Source organism: Rhipicephalus sanguineus, chromosome 3, assembly GCF_013339695.2.
Source record: "Rhipicephalus sanguineus isolate Rsan-2018 chromosome 3, BIME_Rsan_1.4, whole genome shotgun sequence".
NCBI classification, from domain to species: domain Eukaryota; kingdom Metazoa; phylum Arthropoda; class Arachnida; order Ixodida; family Ixodidae; genus Rhipicephalus; species Rhipicephalus sanguineus.
Genome location: NC_051178.1, coordinates 190,004,738 through 190,032,539, shown reverse-complemented (window position 1 = coordinate 190,032,539; position 27,802 = coordinate 190,004,738). Strand labels below are relative to the sequence as shown.

Sequence of the window (27,802 nt, the reverse complement as noted above, 5' to 3'; positions counted from 1 at the left end):
TTAAAAAAAATTTCGGATTGTTGCTCTAAATAAAAATACAGTTGTCGAGAAACCTAAAACGACTATTGTGGTGCCTGGGAATGCATCCTATATTTTAATTAGCGCCACCTTAAATAGACACTTTCGGTTTCGATATCGAGGGGGTGGCTTCTCAGTGTCGTTTCATAGCAGTGTGACGTCACGGAGATACAGAAATTCGCGACGTAGTAGCGGGAAATCCGTCATCTGCTCGTGGTGCAATAGACAACGATGAGTGAATTGTCGTCCAGTGACCCTGACAGTGATTTATACGATTTAGGCTGCATGCAGGATGCAGAACTCGCGAACTCGGAGGAACTGTCTTGACTTGTCGGGATAATGTCCTTGCAGTGTGGCTGGCTTGCAAATGCTCAGCGACGAAAACTTCAAAGTCAAATTAAAATATTTTATACTTGTTCTCCGACTCCAGTGTGTGGACAGCATACCAACGAAGCAAAAAATGTCCCTTTTGCGATGTCTCAAAATCGTGTCAGTACTCCTTTAATTAATGCAAAGAAGCCAAAATTTCGCAGTTACCTACCTAGACATAATTGCTTTGAAGGAACGTTTAACGCCCGAAAGATCAGTGACTGTCAGTGAGACGGACTACTTGTGCTACGCGTGCTTTTGCTACCACTGCAATGAAAGATCTTCACGGAACGCACTGTATAACGATGACATTCTTGTGCCCCCTGAAAAGAAATCGACGCAATTAATCAGATCACTGCGACTACCGGTGCACGTGCGTTCAAGTCACCCGAGAGGTGTTGCTGTTTCGAACTCAATCGGTCTGAGGAACGCGAAAACGAGCTCTCATTGCGCCGTCTCTTACAACGAGCATCTCGGCGTGCGCGCGCGCCTGATCGGTAGCCCCGCGCTCGTGGCCGCTGCAGTGTACCAAATATTTTCAAAATTAACGTCTTCAGTGCCGGCAACACCTTTTTAGTTACCTGCTGGCTTTTAATAAAAAAGAAATTCAATCCTGCCTGCATTCTATACACTTGCTGGGCAAGAAGTCGGAATTGCCCATCCTTGCCTAAGGGTCTTATTGGAGGGGCCGTAACTATTAGTGCAACGACATTATGCAACATGTTTTTAATGATTGTGAAAGATGATGTGGAGGAGAATAAGTGGACCAAAGTTTAAGAAATTTAAAAAATGGTTTTTTTTTTAATTGTCGTCAAGAAGTTTCCATTGTTCGGTGTTTTCTTGAACTTAGCCCGATCATATCTCTTTACTGAAAAGCTATATAAATACAAGATTTGGCAGTTTGGTAGATACGCATGCGAAGAACGTAATGCAGAATTTTTGTCGCTATGGTACAAGGCTTTTTTGAGATAAAGACCTTCAAAGTAAAGAAAATTTTTGCCGATTGGGCCATTTTTGAGGTTTTTTATAAAACATCTACACTACACATAAAAACTAAAAATACCTGAGCAGAAGCAAAAACATGCATACATTTAGGTAAATAAATTTCAGCTACCGATCTTTAATATATTTTGTGGAATTCATAACGAAAGTTGGCCAAAACAGCAGAGCGGATGAGCGCTCCACTCCACCTCTTCGTCATTATTGATTTCCTGTGGTTCGAAAAAATTTTTGGCGGCAAAACAAATTGCGGATCTCTTCTTTCCACTCATCAGGCAATAATATATAAAATTTGAAATAAATTTGAGAGGTCGACCAGCCATCGTTTGTTCGATCTTACGTGGAATCACCCAGCATCAATTTGCATGCGGATGATGTTGGTACAGAAATAATAACGAAACAGAAAACGACACAGCTATTTGCAAAGATTTTTGTGAACTTGCTTAGCAGCCACGTGCTCGGGGCACTTATTCCCTCGGTTATCGCGCAGCTGGACTTTTCTTTGTTCCATGCTGAGGGCACTCTTAATCCATCCTTATGGCCTGGCGTGCCGTGCTTCCCAATGTAATTTTCTAGCACCACGTAGCACTGCTGCGGATATCCTGAATACTATAATGTCGGACTCTCTCGCATGAAATATGAAGTCGTTTCTACAGCATTTAGATTAGGGTTTACGAGGGGAGGATCAAAATGTGACGCGAAGTTTCTTGCTGGGGAAGGTGAGTTATTACCATGGTAAGCGATTGCGCATGCGTAGTATCATTGGCGCACCTTATGCTGCGTACATTTTCTATATTGTGTAATACCCGACTGACTTCAAGTACGCTATAGGTGACTATATATTGCCAGGCGACATGTTGAGGGATCTTAAGAGAAACGAGGTAATCGTCGTAACATTATTCACTTTGGGTGCAGCATTACCCTTCGGATAATTTCGCTCGGCTACTTGAATTGCCTTCCTTTGAGTTAAAGCCGCTGTCTGTGTCGGTTTGCGATATGGCAGACATGAAAGAAAAAAATACTAAGTGCGTGCTCACCTAAGTATGTTCTTGAAGACTTCTTTTCGTACGTAAATCAGGTTTACTTTAAATTTTACAGTCAGCATTTTTGAGTACGAGTGCTCAAGCGGTCGCGCGATTCGCTTCGAACAAAAGCGCTCTCACTTGTAGAACTAAGACGAGTTGAATGCGCACCGCGACATAGCGGGTCCTGCAGAAACAGTGCGTGGATTTGAACCGTAATTCGAGAAACATTCTGTCGACAGCAAGGGGCAGTCAGTGGAGAACAGCTAAAGAAATGCGGACGGTACAAATATATAAAGAAAGGTTGTGTCTAACAAAGAAACGAGCCGTCGATCCATTCCCCTTCTTTTGTTCAAGACGCACATTGGCACATGCGCCTCTTTTAACGCGATAGCGTTAAAGAGCTCGTGTCGCAGAAATTCCGGTGTCGGTGTTGGTGTCGGCATCGGTGTCGGCGTTGTTGGTTGTGAGCGAATAATCGGCGTTGTCCGTGAGCGAAAATTCGAGATTGATGCAAATAAATAAATAAATTTGGTCCGCGTGACAATCGAACACGGGCCATCTACGTGGCAAGCTGGTATTATACCACGGGCCACGCCATTGCTTGAAACTGCTTCGCAAAAAAAAAAACGCTATAAAAATATTATCTAGAGGGAGGAGTCTCCTTAACGCATGTAATATTGCGTGGCAGAATCGTAGAATCACACCAGGCGTCCAAAAATGTGAATTGCGCAATGGTTGGGTGCTTTAGAGCTGCCCACGCATTACAATGTGTGCAGCTGGACAGATGCGTACGCGTAGTTGGTACTTCGCCAATTTGCAAAAAGGAAGAATTGCGGCGTGGTGGGCGCTTCGCAACTGTATACCTGCCGTAGGCATTCTAGGATAGTTTTGAAACAGCCAATGTTACGCACACAAAACGTTCCTTTCCTTCCGGCACGGTTGAAGGTGATGCTCATGGGGCCCGATTAGGCTATCGCGTTCTACTCTTGAAGGCAAAGCTCGAGCGTCCTCCAAGTTTTTTGTGTCTGCGTACAGTTTCCCTATAACTTTAGAAGCACATGTTCATTACGAACACGGGCAGGCGACGTTTACATTCCTTTTCTTTTTTTGTGTGGAAATTTAATTTTGGCGGCGCAGTCAAGCGCGCTTGCTGAACATTTCATCCAAATATCTTGTTGATGGCCAGCGCTCAAACGTTGGATTCTCAGCATATGTTCCGACATCGTGGACACTCTTGTCTTGCATATATATGACACAATGGGCGCAATGCACCCACCTGCCAAGTACTGGACATGTCTAGTGCTTCGCAATATACAGGCCGGTCATCTACGGGGTTGTATTTGTGTTGTGCACGAGCGACATCGACTTCTATAAGTCATGCTAACAAAATAATCGCAGACAATTTTCTGCGGATTACACACCTGCGCGAAGCGTACGCACGAGGGCACGCATACTGCATTTAAGCGTGTTTGATAGCTGAAGGTGTTATGAGATCACAACAACAGCCGATTCTGGTGCCGTAGTTGTCCGTCGCCGCTGCCGCCGCCGCCGGTTTCCGTAACCACCATCGCGAGAAATAAGAAAGAAATGACATAAAAAAAATATCCTGGACCGGATTTGAGCCAGGGCCTATTGCGTGGCAGTCGAATATACTACCACAGAGCCAAGCCACAGCTTGAAACTCCTTTGCAAAAAAACGCCAGGAGTGCGCGGAAAGCGCAGCAGAGGTCGCCGCGAAAGCTGGAAGAACGGAATTTTTAGAGCCCGTTATAACTCTCTTGGGGTAAGTACACTAGCAACGTACCCACTACGCCACAAATCATAATTTTTGATAAGTAGCGGTGTCACCGTAAGGGGTGGCACTTCTCCGGATCTTTAAATAAAGTTCTTCGTACCGTACCGTAGGGAAGCACGTACTACGCCATTCGTCACTCTGCGGAGAAGCGAGCTACCACCTGTAAGGTATTATGAGCACTTTGTTGATGCAACGGCTGATGACGATGAAGAATTATGGCTGAGCCCTTTGTAATGGGTTGGAAACTTCAAACGACACACGAGTTACGTAATTCACATTGTGGGACGCCCGGTCCTTATTTCACACTCCCACCACGCTATATAACATGCGTTAACGTGAGAAAGAGAGAGATGGAGGGAAATAACTTTATTGATACCCTGAGGAAATGGATCATGGGGGCCTTATGGGCTTCCCTGGCAACCAGTAGAAGTGCACTTTCGAGGAAGCCACTACGCTATAAATCATCATAATTTTTGTGAAGTAGGGAAGCAGCCACTATGCCATTTTTCGTCATTCTGCGGAGAACCATGGTACCCGCAAAACACCTGTAAGACATTATGCTCACTTTGTTGATGATGTGGCTGATGACAAGGAATTATGGCAGAGCCCTTTGTAATGGCTTGGAAGCATTCAACAACCCACTCGTTGCGAAATTCGCATTGTGGGACGCCTGGTTCTTATTTTACTCTTCTACCACGCTACATTACATATGTTAATGTGGTTAATGAAGCCTGTATAGGCTCTGAGGTAGAATACTGGGCTCCAACGCCGAGGGCACAGGTTCGAACCTTGCTCCATCCTGGCAATTTTTTCTTATTTCGTTTTTGTTTTTCTTATTTCGCGCGATAGCGGTAACGAACACCGGCGGCGGCGGACAACTACGGTGCCAAAAACGGCCCTTGTTGTGATATCATAACAGCTTTCGCTGTAAAATACCCTATTCAGCGGTGATGCAAAACTGTCGGAAGTTTGACTATCGATAGCATCGATAGTTTTTTTGCTACTATTGATAGTGTAAGGAAACTATTGATGGCACTACTATCGATAAACTGTCGATAGTATTATTGATAGCACCATCAATGGTACCATTGGTAGTATTACTACCGGTAATACTATCGATAACGCTATGAATAAATGTGCTGTTGTTGGCTGGCGAGATTGCGAGAACATTTGCGATAACCTATTGAAGTAAAAGCTCGTTAACTCGGATTTCACGGGACCGCAAGAACTCTCCCGAATTAACCTAATGCCGAATTATCGAAATCATCAAGAAAATGCTACACTAGTGCCTCTTACATCAATGCATTTTCAGTTTCTATATGAATACGTAAATACAGAACTTATTTTGCATAAGAGCAGTTTAACTGAGCCATAATTTTCTTCATTCGCTACTTAATTCTTTCACAACGTGACCGCGGCTGGAGCTCCTAATCGACAGCTCCCACCATGTTTGAATTTTGTGACATTGCGCGTATATTGGCCGAAGTCAAAATGAAGCGACTGAGTGCCGCATCTGCTGTGGCGGAAACGTAAAGTCACTAAAGGCATGATCGTAACGTCCACGCAATTCTGAAGGCGTGCGCGTGGCCTACGCCCAGAGTCGAAACGAAACTGCTGAGCACCACATCTGCTGCTGAATAAACCTGGCTCGCTAATGCACGATCATGGATGGCGACTGCGCAGTTCTGAAGACACGCGGCGAAGACAAAACTACTGCTTGTCGCAGCTTTGACCCTATCGCTATTGATACGATAGTAGATAGCGCCCACACACTTCGCACGCGCCGAGTAAAAACGTAAACGAAACAAGTTGCCCGCAGTCCCAGAGTGGGTATATGCCGCATTGTTAAGGATACAGACAAACAAGTAAACAAACAAACAAACAAGCAGCCGCTGATGCCTTGGTCACGAACAACACGATTGTGGTAACATTGTGGATGACCTTGTCTTTCTGAAGGCCCGCGGCCGCTTCGGTAGTTCGCGAACGCCGTTTTCACTCCATTGCGTTGCACATTTACGGCGCTACGTGCTTGGCGCGCAAATGTGCGCCAAGCACAGTTAACAAACTTAGTTTTTGATATTTTTATCTCGATACATAAAACCCCAACAATTATAGCTTTGAAATTTTAACTTGGAAATCACAAAATGCAGTATAAATTTGAAGCCGCGCAGTCGCGCCACAGGTAACGACTCCCTTTCCGCTGGAGATCAGCAGTTCAACTTAATTATCATTTGTGAGCCAAGCACTCTGGTGTAGTAACACAAGCATGTCAACTTTCTTGCCCATCAGCCTTCTGCTTCTCCTGCTCCATCATATACCACGTACTCACTAGCATATGACGCAAGGAAACAAGCATATCGCGCAATGACTTCGTGCGGGTGACTTTACACAATCGCTAGTACTATCGAACTTACTATCGATAGCGCTATAAATAGTTTCTTTTACCATCGATAGTCCGATAGTGACTCAACTATCGATACTTCGAGAGTGCTCGATAGTACTGCATCACTGATATACAGGCGTCATGTCGGGAAAGGAATCACGTTAGCATATCTAATATGGCGTGTTATAAGAGTAAAACAGCAACCAAGCGTCACGCAAAGCAAATCACGCAACGAGTGTGTGGTTTAAAGCTTCCCACCCACTACAAAGGGCCCAGCCATAATTCTTCATCATCATCAGCCACAGCATCAACAAAGTGCACACAATGTCTTACTGATATGGAGCGTGTGCCTCGCTTCTCCGCAGAATGACGAATAATGGCATAGTTCGGTGCTTGCCTACTTCAAAAAAACTATGATGGTTTATGGCGTAGTGGGTATACCCTGCCAGTGTACTTGTAGTAGTTGCCCTACGAAAGTTTACAGCGGGCTCTAGAAAGGCCGCTCTTTCAGCTTTCGCAGTGATTCTGCTACGTGTTCCACGCAGGCCTGGCGTTTTAACGCGATGGCGTTAAAGAGCTCGTTTCGAAGAAATTGCGGTGTCGCCGTCAGCGTCGGTGTCGTTGGTTTGAGCAACAAATCATCATCTTGTTCGTGACCCAAAAATCGAGAAATATGCAAATAAAATATATAATAAAAAACTTCGTTTCGAGTGAGAATCGAACCCAGGCCGCCTGCATGACAAGCAGGTGTTCTAGCAAAGAACGACTCTATTGCCTGAAACTGCTTTGGAAAAAACACTACATGAATGTCACATAGTGGAAGGAGTCTCCTTAGCACATGCAATATTGCGTGGCAGAAGCGTATAATCGCGCCAGGCGTCAAAAGATGTGAATTTCGCAACGAGTGGGTGTTTTAAAGTCCCACCCATTACAAAGCGCTCAGACATATTTAATCATCATCAGCGGCAAACGCATGAACAAACTGAGAAGCTGCGTCGGTTCTGTTGTTGCCTGATGGACGCTTAGCGGGTCCTGAAGGATGCATTTCAATTAAGCTGAAGGATGCATTTTCAATGAAGTGTAGCGTTTAAAGCCATTTCAAATTGTCGGATAAAACGGATAATGCAGCACTGGTACATGGACGGTAAACGTGACATTGTAAGTTATAAAAATAACTGAATACATAAAACGCATTCCTTTCTCGTGGAATATGAATGTGTGCACTATAGAAGGTGTTGGCAGGTCAAACAATAATCAAGCAAATACAAGAACAGACACGAACGAGCACACTAAGCAACCGTCCTATTTCGTGCCACAAGCCCCTATTTTGCACATCAAATAGCCTACACATGCTGAGCTCACTGGGGAGTTCGACCGCCTAATCTTATACTTGAAATAACTTCTGTAGTCTGGTCCAGTGAATGCATGCTTCATCTTGCCTGCTTAGTCTTCGCGGCATATAAAAGTTACAAGAAGGGTCTATCTTGTGCAACGGACCATACTTATTGCTTGCGTCACGCCACAAAGCTAATTGCAGTTTCCAAGCAAACGCAAGACACCACAGTCACCGCATCTTTTCTCGAGATGGGAGTATCAATTATCCCTGACGCAGCATCACGTGCTGCCCTCGCAGCAGAGTCAGCACGAATATTCATGTGGTACAAGGGAAGCCTTTAAACATGTCTCGTGTGATTATTCCAGTTATCGTTCGGAATGTCGGATTTTTGAAGACGTCACTGCACTTGCTATGCGACTCGTGCTTTGGATTGCGGCACCTCCTCGGCCGTGGCAAACTACCGCTCTGCGATGCGAAACACGAAAGCAAGCGTTAAGCACAACCCACCTGTTGTTAAGTACAACCCACCTGAACGAAACATTATGAACTGCTTCTTTGCTTTCGTGCATGTGCGCTTGCGCGCGTGTTTGTTTTTGTGTGTGTATGCGCGCGCTTGTGTGCATGAGGGTGCCCATTTGCGTAGGTGTGTGTGTGTTTCACTGTACGTGTTACTTGTCTGTTAACGTGGCCATTGTGTATCCCATTGTTATAAACCGACACCTGGTGTAGAGAGCCAGGCGATACACCAAGCTAACATGTGCGGAGCTATCATGGAAAATTTTTATCTAGCTTATACCAGGCCGTTCAGAGGGCCCACGACATCGCGACGGAACTTCGACTTCCAGTCCCATCGTGGCGGAGCCGCCAACTTGATCTAGGGGCCTCTGGCTCCTCAGATTCGAGTTCCTGAAGACTCCAATAAAGTTCTTGTCATGTCATGTAGCTTACACCAGGCGTTGTTTGTGAAAGTGTCAGGTTTTATGCGCGTGCCACATCAAATATAGGAACCATACCCACTCTGTATTGTTAATCAGATGTTCCAAATGACCACGGTACAAATTTAGGCCGCTTCACGTTTTCGCATGTCAATACAATTTCAATGAATAATAGACGTTCCTTCCTGACAGCTACGTCATGCATAACTCATAGCACACCCGCTATTGATGTGAGGGGTTAAATTTTAGTGGTGGCTTCGTGCGGGGTTTCTTCTATTGCGTGTCGAGTGTGTCTCAACGCAAACGTCGATGGAAAGCTGCGATCTAGCCGTTACAAATATCTCAACTCACGTTTTATTCATTGTGTTCTTATTCAGTCCATGCCCTTGCGTGACCAAGGCACCGCGGCCATCATATATGTCCTGGCCATATTTCTCTCTGTTTAAAAATTTATGAAATTTCACAACTTCTTCCATGTTGCTCGGTACGTAGGAATAGAAGCATACCAAATTATATTTTCCTGAGTTTTGTTTTTATATTTTATGCCATCAGCTGAATTTTTGAGCTCACTGTTGTGTAAGGGCTAAACAACGCATAAATTGTTTTCTTTTAAGCGAGACAGTTTTTTATTGTCACCGTTCTCGTTATTACGCGATAAATAATTTGTTGAGCAGGTTATACGGAACCGACATAATATTAGCAGGGCACATGTGTTTTCAAGGTAATTAACAAGCACCATATCTGTGAAAAGTGGGCTCGTTGGCCCTCCAGCAATCAGAACTTCGTACGTCGTCCTTTTTTTTTTACAGAAGTGAAACAGTAGTTTGATAAACGGCGAGGCATGAGAAGTAACCGTGGCCGCGAAGCAAGTAGCTTAAATTTCGCAAAATAACCGCAAAGTCGTAACCTAAAAAAGAAAAAAAAAAGAAATAATAAGTGTTAACGTCATAATGCTGAAAGCAAGAACGGAAAGTTGTTGCTTCGGCCAATTCTTTTCACGTGAGATTTAGCTGATACCATTTTAAGGAAATCATATTTGCCTAAAAATAAGAATAAAAAAACAAAGATATGACAAATTGGGGCTTGTTTTGCCATTGGGTGCTTAGTTCAAGTCATCTGCTTGTACCCGGCTGCGGATATCGCGCGTTCAAACTCACCGGTAAGCGAGCGGCGGTCGTGCACGTAATCCAAACGGAGACGTCAGGCGTCGAGCGCGGACCGCGACCGACTGATGCCGGCGCGAGGCACGTGCGGGGGCCGCACGGCACAACGCACTTGCGACGTGGCGAAGCCAAACGACAGGGGCCGCCACCCGCCGTTCTCTGCGTCCTCCTCTCCTGCTTCCTTCCCCCAGCCTGAACTTTTACTCGGTGCCCTCTTTTTTTTTTTTTTTTCGCTAATAGTGGTGGCCGGTACGGGACGGCTGCTGCTCGCACTCGCTATCACGTTCGGCGGTTATTTGATTTCCTTTTTTATTTTATTAGTCGGTTTTTTTTTTATAGTATCAGCAGTAAAGAGTAAGCCCGAGGTCGCCCATACCTAAAGGCGTGGCAACGAAGCAGTTGTTTTTCTCAGCAACACACTAAATGTGATTGTATCTCTTTCATTAAAAATAGGTTGAAATGTTGAGCAAACGGGCTTTTATTTATCTGGCCGGTTATGTCACAGAAGTGTTTCGTTATTGTAAAACTGCTGAAAAAGAACGGGACTGTCAATCAAAATCAAGTTATAACTATATAAGTCAGCAGTGAACAGGGATAATACAATGCTGTAAACTACACACTATAGTACATATAAATCAGTCGAGATTGAGGAACTGTACAACGCTCAAATATCAAGGCCTAAAAAAACTTTTGATTAAATGTATATAAGGAGAGGTTGGTGTCAATGCGTCGCGCCGGCTACTCCTTTCCTATTGCACAGTAGTTGTCGTCGCAAAGTAGAGAACAACCACAAGGCTATACAAAGGCACATAGCACAACACTTGTTGGAAGAACTGTTCGAACGCTTGAGAAATCTCCCATCAAAGTGGAAATAAGACAAAACACATAGAGTATAGTTGTACAGTGAAGGCTTACTAAGAGGCCACTATGTTCGAGTTATTCAAGGAATATTTTCTTACACTCTTCGCATTTTTGTATGCGCTTGTTCTATGATCTCTGTACTAGGGAAGATGTAGATTTAGCAGGATGAGAAGTCGATGAACACGAAATGGCGCCGGAGTCAAAGTTTCAACACGGGGACGTCTATGTCTATGCAGCATTTTTCTTTCCTTACCGGCACTTTTACGCACGCTTAGCCATCTCTTCCTCGCCCTCTCTGATGGAGGAGGAAGAGAAGATTAAGCTTGTGCATCGGACAAGGACAACTCAAGTCCAAGTCATGAAAAGCTTTTACTAAGGCCTGACTCATTACAAAGCTTTTTGTACTGATAAGTAGTTTTTGTACTGATAACTAGTACTGATAAGGCATAGGAAAAGATTTTACTAAGGTCTGACTCATTACAAAATGTTTCTTAATGATGTCTAAATCAACCAAACATTGTACTGGTGTGTGTCATTTTACTGAATGCTGCCGCCGCTGCCAAGGATCGACTGAACAATCATGCTTAGTCGACCGCAGAAAAAGAGCGAGCGAGGTAGAGAAATAGAGAGGGAAAGTCAACAAAGGAAGGACGTTAGACACGAAGGTGCAAAAAAAGTATTTATTCGCAAATTTCTGGAACCTTTCACGCCAAGAGGATGCACGTGCACATTGCGACAGCCGTGCGCACATGCCTGTTTGTGTTAGGGCGCCAAAATTATTTTTTTGTAATTTCTTGGTACAGGCACGCGTGCGCGCACATATATGCACGCGGACTATTTTGTTCGTTAACTGCAGCATTCTAACAGCCGTAATGAATTTTTTTGCGAGTACTCGTGCGACCCAGTCGTCTGTGCTTCATACCTGTGTTATTACTTGCATTACTCTGGCTTCACAAAGTGTACACACGCAATTGCGCATCAAAACTGAGGTGAACTTTGAAAATACTAGCGCGGCCTCACCCTTAAATATTCTAGCTGAATAACCACAGGACTGTAGTAAAGAAATTTGCACAGAATCGTGAAGGCATGGGCAGCCTTCGCGGGGGATCCAAAGAAGAGTCTTTTCACAGTTCATAAAGAAACCTTTATCTCGAAGAAGAACGCCGCATTCACGTATCAAAGTAAATCTCCTTGAAAGGGCTTTTGACTCGGTATATTTAAACGCGAGTTCACGTGCGTTAGTTGAAAGCATAAAAGAGCCCGTGTGGCGCAAACAGGACTCAAGTACAAGTCAAGTTTTTCGCTCAGTAATTCAAGATATGAAACTTTCACATACTTAAAAAGCAAGTTTCGCATTGCCGCGAATGTTCTGCAGAACAGAAAAAAGCCTGAAGCTCGGTCTAGCCACAAACTCTATTCAGATGCTCCTGAGACGAAACACGTGAGGGATTGTGGACGCTACTGAAGCCCTTGGCCATTAGATGACCAGCCGTTGCGCATGGAAGGGCTCGATCATTATACTCCTTTGTGAGCTTGTCTTTCTTGCGGCTGCTTGCCGCGCTAATTGAGTTCCTTTCTTGCGCCGCGTTTCTGTTACGTTGAAGTTGGTATACGCGTAGTGCTTCGCGTGCGTAAATGAGACTGTTGGTTACCTTCGTGCAACACCGGCCATAAAAACGTGGCACAAAAACCTTTAGTGATAATTAGTTCCTCCTGGCGTTTCTTTCTCTCTTGTTCTCTTATTAAAGTACGAGCAAACAAAAAACCTCGTTACGCACGCGGTAATTGTTTATCGAGAGCGTTAAGGTACGCCCCATTTGTCACTCCCTTGAAGTAAGGCTCTTTTTTGACATTTGTATGCTCATTTATTTCAAAGGTCCTCTAGCCAGACTCTCTCTCCCTCTCTTTTTTTTTTTTTTTTTGTTCGTTACATGCGAGAGAATGGGTACGTATATGCTGCGTTAAAGCCGGCCTTCCCAACGTAAAGAAAGTTGACATTGAATTGACAAAGTGACAAGAAAAGGAATCAAATGAATAAGCAGAAGCGTTATTTTAACATACAAATTATGGCTCTATGGGAAGAGTACAAAACAGAAAGGGTGGTCATTCTGTTAGGACATGCCCCATTGATGAGTCGGAATTATCGCAGCGATGGCACTGTGGAGGCGCTCTTAGTTTGGTTACTCCTGTAATGCAGTCTTTGCTCTTCTTTCTTTCTTTCTTTCTTTCTTTCTTTCTTTCTTTCTTTCTTTCTTTCTTTCTTTCTTTCTTTCTTTCTTTCTTTCTTTCTTTCTTTCTTTCTTTCTTTCTTTCTTTCTTTCTTTCTTTCTTTCTTTCTTTCTTTTGTTTGTTAGTCGCATGAACCTGTTTGTCGCATGAGCCACATTTTAACGTCCCGGTGTTGTTTGGAGAACGTTATGTGACCTGTTATAGTGAGCTCTGTAGGTCGAGTGTACGGCATAGCATAATGCCTAGGGGTAGCTGGCGCCTTATTTGCGCTACGCCTTATGTCAAACATTAAGAGAAAAGCAAAAAAAGTGAAGAAAATCTCGCTGTTTACTTGCCTGGCTATAAGCCAATTAGTGGAGTACAGAAAGGCAGGTGTCCAACCCTGTTGTATATTTTTCCCGCTCTGATGAAGTCGGAAACTGTTCGCGGCAGTTTGAAACTTTCCAGGCGAGAAACTTTCGCCAGCCTCTGACAGGTGTCAAGAGAGTTGAGCTTGGCGTTTGAGTTTCTCAGCGAGAATATTGGTAGAAGTTTGGATCCTTCTGGAAGAGGGGCAGGCGGAGTTTAATAAGTATAAAGAAACAAAACAATTTGCAGCTGACGGTCCAGCCACGAAAGCTGAAGAGAAAATTAACGTGACTTGAATTAACGTCCCTCGCGTGGTACAATCCTTCAGCGAATATAGGATATGGTGAGCGATTGCGTCTTGCAGAGAAGCTTTCAACTCGTCAGCGATCGCTCAGTTTTACGAGCCTGAGAACAAAATGGCGGGTGAATGAAAGGTGAAGTGAGAGACAACAAAAAATGCGAAAAAAAAAGTGTTGCGGCGAAAAGAAAAGCGGCATGTAAGAAAAAGTAATCTTCGTGAGAAAAAGAGAGACAGAGAACGCTCTTTATTAAAAAGCAGAATGGTTAGCCGTCGTGTATTCGCTTACTTGCTTTTCTGTGGGGGATTGAATGGAGGGAGGGAAAAATGCCCAAGGATGAGGTGAGCAGGAAAATGTGCAAAGAAATAAAATGACAAGGAAATCAGAACTAACGAAAACGCACATCTTGTAATAGCTGTTCTGGGCTATGAAAACAGGCAGTATGGAGAGTTCACGTGAAATATTAAAGATAAACCCTCTTGCACGCACACGCCAACGCACTTTGTTGATGTAACGACCGAAGTTCGCATAGGGGACCAGTGGATTAAAGACAGGTAAATAAAATAAAAAGTTCAGTGCTTCGTGCTTTTTCGGCGGGGAAGGCCACGGACCCAGCATCCGCGTCAATGTGAAGGCGCGTAACTTCTCTTGATGTTCTTCTCGCTCAGCTTCATGAATTAGCTCACACCGCTCTACAAAAAGCTTTACATCATACTTTCAGGCACTTGGCAAACTTAATTTCAGTCAAGATTTTTTTCGTAAAGCGAAAATAAAGTGAAGAAGAAAGCACATGAGCAAAGAGAGAATATTTGTTAATGAGGTGGATTTATTGCCAAGGGGCTACATATTTCAGACCATGTCGGTTAAGCATAAATATGTTTTTTTAATGAATGCATATCGCTAATGCGGTGACGCAAGATGGCCGCGCTTTCGTTGCGCCCTAGCTATTATCGAGCACGCCATGAGATTATTCTTCCAGGTTTTTTGGCGCAGCTCTGGCTAATCCGTCTGACGGTGCCGCAAGACTTTCTGTTGCTTTTTTATGCGAACAACGAATGCAGAAGAGGTAAGTATGCAGTGGACTATAAGTTCAATACGCCCACAAAATAGGTTCGCGGGGTGCAAAATATGTGTTGTACTAGCGACGTTGTTATTTACGTGGCAGTGTACGTAATGCTCGAAAAGGGGAAAAATAAAAGTGGCGAAATGAATCAGGTTTCGTGAGTAGGAGTCAGGATCATTTTAATAAATGTACTGTTTTGTTTTACCAACACTCCTCCACAAATTGGCTGCGCGCCGCTCGTCTGGTTTTGCTGAGGGTGACAGCGAGCTCTGTTCGAAATGCAGTAACAGATGCAGCTTCGAATAACAGAGATCGGAGCTAGTTGGCAAGTATTCATTCTAAAAGACGGGGCATGCCAACACGGACACGCCCTGTCTTTTAGAATGAGCACAGACGCAAGGAACATCTCAATGGAGTCGACCGCCTCAAATGCTTATCGAAACGTTATCACTGCAGATAAAATGTAGTTGCACCTGAGTATTTTAAGAAGCAGTTCATCAGTGACAGTGCCATATGCGAATTGACTGTGGCAGTCATCGTTAACTAGAAAGTTTGTGATACAAATGCATCACCGAAACGATATTCGCACTGCCAAAGATAGTTCACACCGATAAATTTCTGCTGCAATTTTCTTTTCTGCGTGATGACGAGCAGCCGTATTTCTGGGCAATGACTAGCAGCTACGTCATGTCCGTAATCTTGCGAGCCGTGGTCGCGACGTCTGCCCGTGATGGACGTATCAGGTGTTCCATGGAGGTTTCTTAAGACAAGTCGCTTTATCTATTTCGTAGACAGAGCTGCTGCCTTTTATCAGTGAACGGCGAGTAACTAGGCGACGACTTCGCAAGAGTTTGTACTTGAGGCTTCACTGTAAAAAGAAAAATAAAAGAAATGGTAGTGATTTGACAGCGACATTGCGTAACGAAAATAAACTGCACAGAAAACTCCTTTCGGAGTTTCTATCTGCTGCCGCCGTGAAACCGGAGAAATGAAAGCTGCAGAAACTTCGCGCGTGCACGTCGAAAACCGCAAGCGCTCAATTCGAAGAGTCAGTTGCGATCTTTCGCCACCAGATGGCAGTAGCATACCCTAACAACGCCCGCTGAATTTTTTTTTTTTGTTTTTCATTTTGACTACCGCGCTTCTCTCGCCACATACAAAAGGAAACGGATCATATTTTTCGGCTTAATAAACAAGAGTATGACTTTTGGAAATTAGCACACAATGTGACGCTTCCCGTTATCATGCTCGTTTTTTAGAAAACACAATAATCGCTCAAAAAGAAAAAAAGATGATTCAGATTCCGCATGCTCGCTACGTTTAGTCGGTTGCAAGCAAACAATAAAAAGCAAAAGTGTGCCGTTGTCAATGCGTAGAAATGCGCGTCTAATTACAGTTACTCTTTTATATGACATGGGGACGAAGAATTATTGAAACAAAAAAAAAATGCAACATGACGTCGTTTGCTGAGACACGACGCACCACCGCACCGAGAAATGTCAATCCGATTTTTCTGTGATTTCCTACGAGTTCCTTCTTTCAGCGTTGAGAGGAATGGTCTACTACAGATCTTAAATTTAGCATCTGAAAAAAAAAGTTTTCTTCTGTTATAAATGAGATGCTGTAGAGATATTGACATAAAGAGTAAATCGGCTACTCCATTTAACTGCGTCAAGTAGTAAGGAAAAAATGAAGAGATAATGACGATAATATAAAAAAGAGATAACGAAAAACGTAATAAGATAAATAAAGATAACAACTCCGAAAAGGATATTAAACCAACGGGACCAGTAGTTGCTCAATAGACGTTTCACAAACAGGCAAACATTTGTTCAAAGTTTCGTCAACGGTAGACAGCTGGCGCAGCGGTTGTGAAATTTGCGCAGGAGAAGAAATCTGGCCACATTTAGGCTTCGACAATGCGGGAACCATTTCTGTCGTTTCGTCGGGTGGGTTTATTACTTTTTTTTTTCAGCTGCGCGTTGTGAAATCTATGGTAGCCCAGGTAATCAGTTGTTTTTACAATGCCGCGATAAAAGAAATAAAATAATAACATAAAATCTCGGTCCTTGTCTGTCATCATCACTTTATACTGCGCTATATATTGCGGCTTTCTGAAAGCACAGGGAAGGCGTTTTCACTGAAAAATGTACCGGCAAACCGCTCAGTATTGACGCGTGTTTTGCCAGTGTTTAGGCATCAAACATGAATGCTGTAAGTTGCAGACATCCAGTAAATTGTCGCATTCTTGGCACGCGTCACTTCTTGGCATGAACATTGGGAAACTGTTCTTGACCAAGTCTGATTTCACCCTGGTTTGTAGCGAACATTTTACCGGCCTCTTAATTTACTTTTCTTTACTTACACAGAGTTGTTCATCGCACTGTGTTTCTAGGCTAGAGTGCGAAACACTTAGGTAGCTTTGAAGGGAGATCTAAGAAATTTCGGGCAGCAGGACAAATGTATCATTCTGCCGGCTCCCACCTCACCTGGAGCCAACTGCACTGCCGTCATTGTGCGTAAAGTGCTGCCTGCTATGGGCTGGACGCATTTGCTGCTTATATTCCCGACACCATTATTGGGTGAGGCCTTCTCTTAGAAAAAGTTCTCACGTAAGAAAGTTTTGAGAATGTGGCGCTGAAACTACATAGTTTTCTTGCACTGGCTCGAGACGGAATGTCTGATGCAATACGATTCAGAAGTAGCTACTGATGCCGCGGCTCATGCGTCCATAACAGATAAAAAACTACGCGAGATGTACCAACCATTTGTGTTGCGTTTGATATCTTCGGTGACGAAATAGCGAAATAGCGAAGTTACGAAATAGCGATAATGTTGCTTTCACTTGTGACTAGTATCCCAGACGGATGCAGCCAGACAAAAAAGTAAGAGAAAAAGATGTAGAAAAATACAAAAGGATGTAGAAAAATATCCTTTCAAAGACTTTCAAGCATCTAGACGTGTCTCCTTCTATGCAGTATTGTTGAAGAAAGTCTAAATATGTGGCAATTCGGGGCTGTCACAAATGGCAAGGTCCACATGACAAAAGAAAGAAAACGATCCCGACAAGGGATTAACGAAGCACGTGGCAACATTCTGTACATGAGGTGAATAAAGTTATTTCCATCCCAAAAGAAACTGTTACGTTCAACTTAACATAATGCTTTTTTTTTTGCAGGCTACAAAGAAAACATCGGGAAGCGAAATAAAACTTTCCTCAGTGTACGAAGGTTGGCGTAATTGAACCTGTTATTGATTTCGTAACCAGCATTCGAAGGAGAAAACCTCGATCCAGGCTTTCCCCTTGACGGCGCACGGGTGAAGAATCCGGAAAATATCATTCACCGTTCCTTCTTTTATTATTTGGTTTTGCATTTGCCCTCCCGTATTGCATTACGCGTAGTTCATCGTGATTATGTAACAGCGCACCGGCTTGCGGTCTGAATGCATAATCGAACGTGTGCGGTAGCTGACCTTGACAAATATCCGATTAAAATTCGAATGCCGAGGTCGATTTTGATGATATCAGGACGAAGGGGTGTGTTTCCGGCTTATAGGTTGGTCTACTGGATGTCTTCAGGGAAAGGTCGTTTCTATAGGACAAGCAGAGATATAGACTCCGTGAAATGAGCTTCGTGAAAGAGAAAGAAATAGGTAAAAAAACAAGACTAGCATAATAGCTGAAAAACTATGTCGGATTGCAAGCGGAAGTGTGACTGTCGCCTTTTAAAACTAAAAAAGAAAAGAGCGACCATCGATTCGATTCAACCACTCTGTTGTTCTGACCGAGGCGGAAGACTCGGTTTTCGCCTGGTGGCCGCGAATGAGCGAAAAATGCTTGGGCGTGTATGTGGCGATAAATTAAGACCAGCACATCGTGCATTGGCAAATAGACTGAATGATGTCTATAACAGTAATTTTGTCAGAAAAGAAATCGATTGATCGATCCACCGTTTGCTTGATTGATTTGTGTACTGTGTGTGGCCCGCGCTCTCTGTGCGCGTTAGCATATTCTTGTAACTTGGTGTTTAAATATGCCATGATCCTTTGACTGTCAAGATATATACTTATGCTAATTTAATTGGGCTCTTTACTTCCGCTCATTGCTAATTTGTCACTAAGCTTTCAAGCCTACACACCCCTCTCCCTGTACTCGATATCCCATAACAGAATTAGTATGTTTCATAAATAAACATAATTACTCATTGGTTGATTGAAGTCGTGTTCATAGATGCGTAACTGACAAGAAAAATGCCAAAATGTCATTAGTGACGTGACCTCGAGAACATCTTCAGACAGATGTTAAACCTCCGCAAAGCGTGTCATGTCGCAGCGCTCAAAATTAGATATTGACTACTCCCCCTCCTTCCCTCCTCACATCCATCCCATAGTTTTTCTTTCCTCCACAAAGCATAAAAAAAAAACCGCGCCGAAAAGATTGGCAGTCCTGCTCTCGACTTCTTCATTTGCTCGTTCAGACATGTCAACCTCGACGTGAACAATCAGTCGGTCGCTATTGTCAGGATGGCCGAGTGGTCTAAGGCGCTAGATTTAAGCTCTAGTCCTCGCAAGAGGTCGTGGGTTCGAACCCCACTCCTGACACTTAATGCGAACACCTTTTTCTTAACGGAGAATTGAGAAAAATCAAACTTGCCTTCATGACGTGTAACGTTTCGGACTTTGCCTTATATAAGAGAGTAATGTGATATTTGAGCTTTATTTAGAATTGAAATGCAAGTGACACAAATACAGAAGGAGGTCTCAAAGTCGCGAGGCTGCGAGTGAGACCTCCTATAAAATCATTCATCAGAGATACAACACAATAGTAAGCAGTGGTAAGGATAGAAAAATTAAGATATACAAAATGTACAGATAAGCACGAAATAGCGAACATAAGTTATACAAAATGTGTAGATAAGCACGAAAAAACTAACACAAAAATGCAATAACATTCACTCTGTATAATATCAAGTATTATGACGGTAACGATAGAAAAATTTAGATATACAAAATGTACAGATAAGCACGAGATAGCGAACATAAGCTATACAAAATATGCAGATAAGCACGAAAAAACACAAAAATGCGATAACATTCACTCTGTAAAATATCGAGCTTTATGAATTTAATGAGTGCGAACGCGCCTTTCATGCATTTACGCGAAAGAATCTCGAGCACGCCATAGAGAGAGATTTTGGATTTATTTGAGCACCTGGGTTTCTTAACGTGCACCTATACTGTACAGAAAAATTTTTGCATTGTCTTTTTCTTCAAAATGCTGCCACATGTGTCCAAAGCTCGAGCCCAGCCGTTCGGCGTCATATCAAATGGGCTATTACGACAGGTAATACCGCGACAAGTTGTCTAGAGTAACACTGCATGCGATGTATCGGTACTATAAGCGAGTAAGTTTTCTTACACGAATAAATTGATGTAACTATACCTATTTGTTTTAACAATGAGAATATGAATACAATGGAATATCTTCTCTCTACTAGCAAAAAGGATGCGCAATGCTTGTTTGGGTATTAGCTAGTGGATGTCATATAATAATGTATGTATGTATGTATGTATGTATGTATGTATGTATGTATGTATGTATGTATGTATGTATGTATGTATGTATGTATGTATGTATGTATGTATGTATGTATGTATGTATGTATGTATGTATGTATGTATGTATGTATGTATGTATGTATGTATGTATGTATGTATGTATGTATGTATGTATGTATGTATGTCCCGGCATTCAAAGCGGCATTTATTTACAAACCAGATTTACAGACCAATGCGGCAGTTTGGGCGCATTGGTAATCCATTCTGAAGAAACGAAAAGCGCCGGGAAAACATGGACGAAAAAAGGCTTGTGCGATTGCGTGGCTGAAGCGAAACTTGTTGATATGTGAAGGAAACACGTGCTAAATAGACTCCAAGTTTTGTTAGTATAAACAAAAAAATAGCGCGAACTATAATAACTAAAGTCTTTAAATAAAAGTCGCAGATGGTTGATCACAGTGCAAGAGCTCTAGACCGCCCTCTGTGCGGGGAGCTGTCATAGCTGCTTATGACATGCAGAAGTTCGCTATCTTGATTTGCGCAGCTTAATAGGTTCCGCCCCTTAGCACACTGGTTAACAAAATTGAAGTGACCATGAAATTGGCAAAAATGCACGTTCCATGAGCTTGGCAGACTGAAATGAGCAACGTGGCAATACCTTAAGGACATAAACACCTCCCGTATAAAGCCGTGACCTAAGGAATTTAAACTTTAATTAGTATGATTTGTATTACAGCTTTTTAACTCTGTACTGCACGTAATTGGGCATCATAGAAGAGTGGAGCAATTTCGCGTGCTTTATTTTTACTCATGAAAAATGAAACTGTATAAACAAAAAACAACGAATTGTTTGTTGTTATGAGCTAATTAGTACAGAAATGAGTCACTAATAACTGTTCCAACTATCCGTAGCTTTAGCTTCGATAAATTCAGCATACCGGAACGGCAAAAATATAATCTTTTCATCGTTTCCCGCAACAAATCCGCATTTCCAGGCATAAAGCTCCGTGCAGCAAGTGTATGAAATTTATTACAAGGTCAATTACTCCATCTTATTTTGGAACATATGCCTCTGGAATAAAAACAATGTTGGGGAAATCCTTTGCTTGCCACGTAACGCCCACCTTTAAGAGGCTTAACGTTAACGAATTCACGTAAAAATGCTTCAAGTAAAAAAAAAAGTGTAAGGGATTTATTTAGCAGCAAATGCTCGTTTGTTGACAGGAATGGCGTGATTGTACGCGTATTTTCTGCAGCGTCTACAACGGCGCTGTTTTCGATGAGGAGTGGATGCGAACAGTTAACGCATTAGGGCTCCAAGAAGCAAAGAATTTCTGAGCGCTATGTGATGACCACCGTATGAAACTATGTCCGCGTATTCATAATGCCGGCCGCAAGTCCAGACTGCCCCGTGTAAAGTCTACATAAATATTAAGCTTTTCATACGATCTGTCACATTGTGCATATTTTATCTTGATTGTACAGTACCGGCTCGTATCCTATATCCATTCCCTCGGTCGAGGTAGCGGCGTAGCGGCTTTCACACGCGCTTTGACATTTGTACGTTTGTGAACAGATGGCGGTTAGCGCTACAGCTGTGCACACAACAGATGTTCCTTTCAGTGACGTCGCAGAGGCAGTCCTCATTTCGCAGATGTAGTCGACGCCGCTATCGCTGCAGTCGTCGTCGTCAGGATGGCCGAGTGGTCTAAGGCGCCAGATTTAAGCTCTGGTCCTCGTAAGAGGGCGTGGGTTCGAACCCCACTTCTGACAAACTTTTGACACGTTTTCCTTTTCTTTCTTTTGAGTTACCTTATGCATTAGCGCTCGACTGTCATTCATAGACGCGATTTCTGCTCAGTTTTTTTTTATAAACTGAGATTCTTACACAGATATCGTGTCGCTCCGCAATGCTATGTTTAACAAAATATATGCGTTTTTTTATGTTAGCGCAGTTTTGTAAGGTTGCGTGTGGAAATTACGTAAGTCTACGAGTTCAATTAGATTACTAGAGGGAACGGCCATTATTCGCAAAATAAGTGTGAACTACAACTTTAGAAAATGTGCTTTCCGATAATACAGTTTGAAACTAATTTTTTTAGATAGCTTAGAACAATATGTGCAATTACGTATATGTCACCTGAATTTGAAATGATAATCCCGAACTGTATAATAAACTCAAAATATTGCCTAAAGATTTGTCGTTTTATTGGCATTTATATTAAAGACATGCTAGCTCATGCGGATAGTGTATTTTGTTTGAGCTGATAGGTATTCGTGCCGACATTTTAATGGTTGTGTTTCAGTTCCCTGCGCCCTGCTGTCAGCACATTTTTTATGAGACCACGAAGAAGTTGGCATAAGTCTGCACGATATAAACCCCGTATTTCAACATGCACAAGATCATTTCATCAGGAGGGTGTACTTGCGCTGCGTTGCTGCTCGTAGCGGCGTATTAATCGCCGTTTCCGTGCTCGTCAGGATGGCCGAGTGGTCTAAGGCGCCAGATTTAAGCTCTGGTCCTCGTAAGAGGGCGTGGGTTCGAACCCCACTTCTGACAAATGTTCGTCGCAACATTTTTTTCCCTTTGTTATGTTGGTTTCGTAGTACCTAAAGGCTTCACTTTCTTTCTTAGTTTCCATTTTTGCTGCTGTTTTTTACAAATAATAATGGATTCATTGAGACAATGTGTTGCTGTCTTTGAATGTGCGACTTAAGCTACACCATGATTTTTTAGGTTAAAGTCACGGTGTGTACAATTGTACACATCAACTTCGAAGTCGCATCACGCACCGCGTGTTTCTTCAAATGACCTGAAACTTAGTGTGCACATTCGTGCAGGCTTCCTGAGTGGACAACTGGCACTTATTTAACTTCATTATGCTGTATATTGCTGCAGATGATCACTTTGCTAGAGACACTACCATGTTCGACGATCGTTCGACGTGCGACGTTCCAGGACCAACGTCAAGAGTATTCTTTTTCTTCGCTCGAAAATCATACAACCAAAAAACAAACTGTGCATGCATTTTGGGCCTAATAGTTGATTCCTTTTATGCAAGGATTGAAGCTGACTGATTGCAGAATAATTAGATATTTAATTACACGCTAATTAGCATTAATTACTGTAGCTCACACAAAACAACACATTCCTTCATTTTATTTCTTGAAATGTATTACTGAGTGCCTTGAAATCATGCCATAGAAATTTGATGCATTTGCAGAGTGTGCATCATAATTCGTGACTGAAAGGGTTAATGCATTTTGAAAAAAAAATTGTGGCAATTAGCATAAATGTGCTAGTTAAGTTGTATCACTTCTAAAAGCGGACACCGTATAACTTGTACAAGAAAGAAAAAAAAAAGCACGACTGACGAAAAACAAATTTCGCTAATGCACATTGAAACTGCTTACTTCAGATTACACTACTGAAAAAACTGCAATTGCTTATATCTCCCTTGAAGGAGCAGACATTACAAGCACATAAAATTAATTTGCGCATTTAATAAATTAAGAAGTTTCCACTCATGAACTTTTAAACTCCATACATAATTTTACTTCAAAATGAAGTATGTAAAACGAAGCCACTTCGTTCTCAGAGTGCGCTTACTTTAAAAAGTTTCAAAACTGGTACCAATTTTGGGAGAAGAATAATCGTACTGTTCACGTCATTATTCCATATATTGTGCCAGCTCTGGTGACAAAACGCGTTTTTATGCACTCTGACATGATAATAACTGCAATGCCAACTTATATTCCCGTACATGTCTCGAAAACGGTCACACCCACAGAATTCGTGAATGAAATCAGTGGACAGACCGATTGATCAATTTTGACATGTGCAGTAAAGCAGTCAGTTAATAATTATCTACAAATATTTAGCGATTTTTTTTTCGATTACTAGTCGACGAGACTGTGTTTCTTGGCAAGTAATGTCTGCCTCTTGCATCGTGTATAGTTTAACTGACAGAATAAACTCGTCGAAGTAAATGCCAAAATTAATAAAGCACTCCATATATTTTCTTTTCTTATCGCGGATTGTTTGAAAAGGTTGCCTGTAGGATATGTAGCAATATTTTTTTAGTCGCTTGGAATTTACTTTGCGATGGTGCTTGATAGCGTCCAAGCTACAATTATTTGCTATAGAGCAGCAACACTTGGCGGCTGCTGAATTTTGCTTCTGCTGATAATCAGGTATTTGTGCCGTGCCGACTCCACTTTCCATTCATTCATTCATTCATTCATTCATTCATTCATTCATTCATTCATTCATTCATTCATTCGGCACAACTCATATGAACGCACACAAAATTTTTGCCCAAAAGATTGCGGAGATAACAACACATTCCAACCGGTACCTGCTCAACGCATCTCAGAGAAAGATATCAGTTTAGTACTTGAATGGCATCGCTACGGCGTAGTAATTGACGCTGCCGTGTTCGTCAGGATGGCCGAGTAGTCTAGGGCGCCAGATTTAAGCTCTGGTCCTCTTAGGAGGGCATGAGTTGGAACCCGACTTCTGACAAATTTATTTTGTTTTATGCCGCTTCAACGCCACAGTGGTGAAATGGGGTGCTGCCACGACAGTATGCTTTGCAGATATTTTATATATTACGCTCTAGTCTAAAGAAAGCAAAATGTGGCAATTTTGTTAGTCTGCAGCGCCACGATTGTTTTTAAGTACGCGATGATCATTTGTATTATCGGTTTCTTTGTTGGATAGGTACAGAGTATTAAATTAATCCATGTCTGCAATAAACTCCTGCATTAAAGTTAATCATCATTTCTGCATTTCCGTCTTCAAAAAAAATAAAATACGAGGTTTATTCATTATGGCCCGAGGTTAGTGACAAGATATACACTGGTATCGCTCCGGCAGTCACTGTAGTCAGGATGGCCGAGTGGTCTAAGGCGCCAGATTTAAGCTCTGGTCCTCGAAAGAGGGCGTGGGTTCGAACCCCACTTCTGACATAACACGTAACTTTTCTTTTGTTTCGCTTAAAGACAATGCCTGTCGAGATGGCAAGTCATTTAATAACCATGGTATTATGCTTTTGATTCGTCGCGCACCAGCGTCTCGAGCCTTCGTTTAATATAGGCCACATTATTTTACTCACGCCCCCGTTTAGAGCAAGTACGTACAACCTTCGTTCGACTTATCATCTGTCGGCGCGGCCCGCCGAGATATTATGGGTTGATATTGCTAGATATTGTGAGTCAAAGTCAAAGTCAAATGACTTTAACTTTGGCTTTGGTGACGTAGTAAGTGATATGGAGCGAACTCAGGCGCCAAGCATACGATAAGGACATGCGGGACGCTATCGTGGTCGCTTGTTCCGACTGACCCGAGGCCGCCCGCCAGAGAGACGGGCAGCCATCTGCAAGCGATAAAAATTTACTCTGCATAGTTAGAAAAAGACGTGCCGTCATATAAAAATGAAAAGCGATGAGGAAATTGCTATAGGTTATTATAGTCGATTACAACATATGTATAACAGTAAGCTCCTCACACAACCATGGCTCTCCCACCCAGAGAAAATGTGCATAGGTGCCCCATCCAATGGCACTTGCTCATTTCCGTGACGTCAAGCACCGTACGTGTACCTTGTGGGGATGCTACCACCCCCTATAAAGTCATTTTCGCCTCACGGTGCCCGCGGGTCGGCGTAGTTATCGTTCTCGCCACCGTGCGAGGGAAGGTGCTGCTCCCGCGGGGGTGCAGCCCTGTCGGCGAGTTTAGACGGGTGCACGGGGAACAGCAATGACTGTTTTTCGGGGGCTTGGCGCGCGAGTCGGCGGTCGTCTCTTGCGGGAGGTCCGCGGGGACGATTCCGCGGCTCGCTCTGACGAACTCACGAGGCGAGTCGAATGTCGGCGACTCCGCTTTCGCGGTACGAGTGAGTAATAATGGCATTCGATTGCGTTATTTGCCATGTTACTGCTTTTCCATGTGATTCGGCTGGCGAGCTCAACGTTATGTAAATGCTGTTAGTAAATGTCCACCAGTGTACGTTTGCTTCCACAGCGTACTCAATTTCTTGAATGGGCTACCTTTCAAAACCGCCGTATTTTAGGTCGGTGATTCCCTTATACAGAAACATACTCGTGTCGCTGGTTTTTGTTGGAAAACTTGAGATTCCTGGCAAATTTCAGGAATGATTCTGGCATCATTTCTCAGGCAATAAAGTTTGCATCATCATCATCACTTCTCAGAAAAACAAAATATTTTAATTAGGGACGATGAACTGTTTAATTACTAGTATAAGTAGTGCTTACATTAGAAGTAGAAAAGTACTAACGCTTGCAGCGGTAATTACCTAGCACGACCCTCTTGCACATACGAATGGCAGGCGCGCCACAGTTCTGGGGGCGAAGTTTCTGTTTAGTTGTAAGTGATTATAACCAAGTATAACTGCAGTACTCCTCAGTGGTAACACAGCTGGAGAGCACGAAAGAAGGTGAAGCCCCCACGGTAGATAAGTTCAGAAGCCGTGAGCTTGATGACGATAACGAACTTCGCGGAAAGGGAGTAATTCGGTTTTCAGCGTGTATGGTACACCGGCAAGCGCAAAGAGGTTTATAGGCTTAACGGATGAAGGTATAGACATATCGTGACGCTTCGTTTCACCACAATTATATACATGGTTGTTTGTTTTCGCCGAGTGTCCTTGCGGAAAATAACAGTTTACAAAGGTAATTCAATCTGAATTACGCCGCTGCCATGACTTTGAGCCAGCTGAGTAGTAGAATGAATTAGGTTTCTGCGACAACAATTCTGTGCTTGTCTGGTTCATCTCAGCCGCATCAGGTGGCATCATCTGTTCGGCTTCTCATCTCTTAGGCTACGGTAACCCGGTAGGACGCTAACGCAATGAAGTTTGCGGACAAGTTAAAAGCCCTCTTTATTGAGTTTTGTATTCACAGACAGCGTTCTCGTACTTAATTTTTTTCTCGATAATACAGCGTTGTTGTTTGCGCTATTACCGTTGTTGTCACTACGCACAGCGTAATATTCAGAAACGTTTACTGAATTACAGGACATATATTTCCTATATTATTTTAGATTTAAGGCCTACACAGATTTGCATTAGTACGACTTTTCATCGTTCTTAAATAGGTAGTTGAGAAGCTTGCTCATACGATCGAAATTGACGTCAATTCCAGCGGAAAAAGGACGTAAAAAGTTATGATAAATCACGCCATAGCTCAGGAATCTATATTAACTTTTGACACGCGGGAGCTCCTCCACGTGCACCTAAACCTAAACACATGGGTGTTTCGCAGCCTTCCCCTATCGAAGTGCGCCCGTTTACGTCTTAGCCGGGAATCGAACCGGAGTCCTCTAGCTTAGCAGCGCAACGCTATAGCTGCTAAGCTTCCACGGCTGGTGAACACGGTGCAAATAGTAGCACTTGAAGGC

General features: G+C 43.0%; 4 non-coding genes across 4 annotated transcripts; all 4 read left to right on the top strand.

The window, feature by feature from the left end:
- Window positions 1–19,341: 19,341 nt before the first annotated feature.
- On the top strand, window positions 19,342–19,425 carry Trnal-uaa (transfer RNA leucine (anticodon UAA)). Its single transcript has one exon. It is a non-coding gene; the product is annotated as a tRNA-Leu (tRNA).
- A 2,646-nt stretch (window positions 19,426–22,071) lies between these two features.
- Trnal-uaa (transfer RNA leucine (anticodon UAA)) lies at window positions 22,072–22,155 on the top strand. Its single transcript has one exon. It is a non-coding gene; the product is annotated as a tRNA-Leu (tRNA).
- Window positions 22,156–22,858: 703 nt separating this feature from the next.
- Trnal-uaa (transfer RNA leucine (anticodon UAA)) lies at window positions 22,859–22,942 on the top strand. The gene has a single exon. It is a non-coding gene; the product is annotated as a tRNA-Leu (tRNA).
- Window positions 22,943–25,269: 2,327 nt separating this feature from the next.
- Trnal-uaa (transfer RNA leucine (anticodon UAA)) lies at window positions 25,270–25,353 on the top strand. Its single transcript has one exon. It is a non-coding gene; the product is annotated as a tRNA-Leu (tRNA).
- The last annotated feature ends 2,449 nt before the right edge of the window (window positions 25,354–27,802 follow it).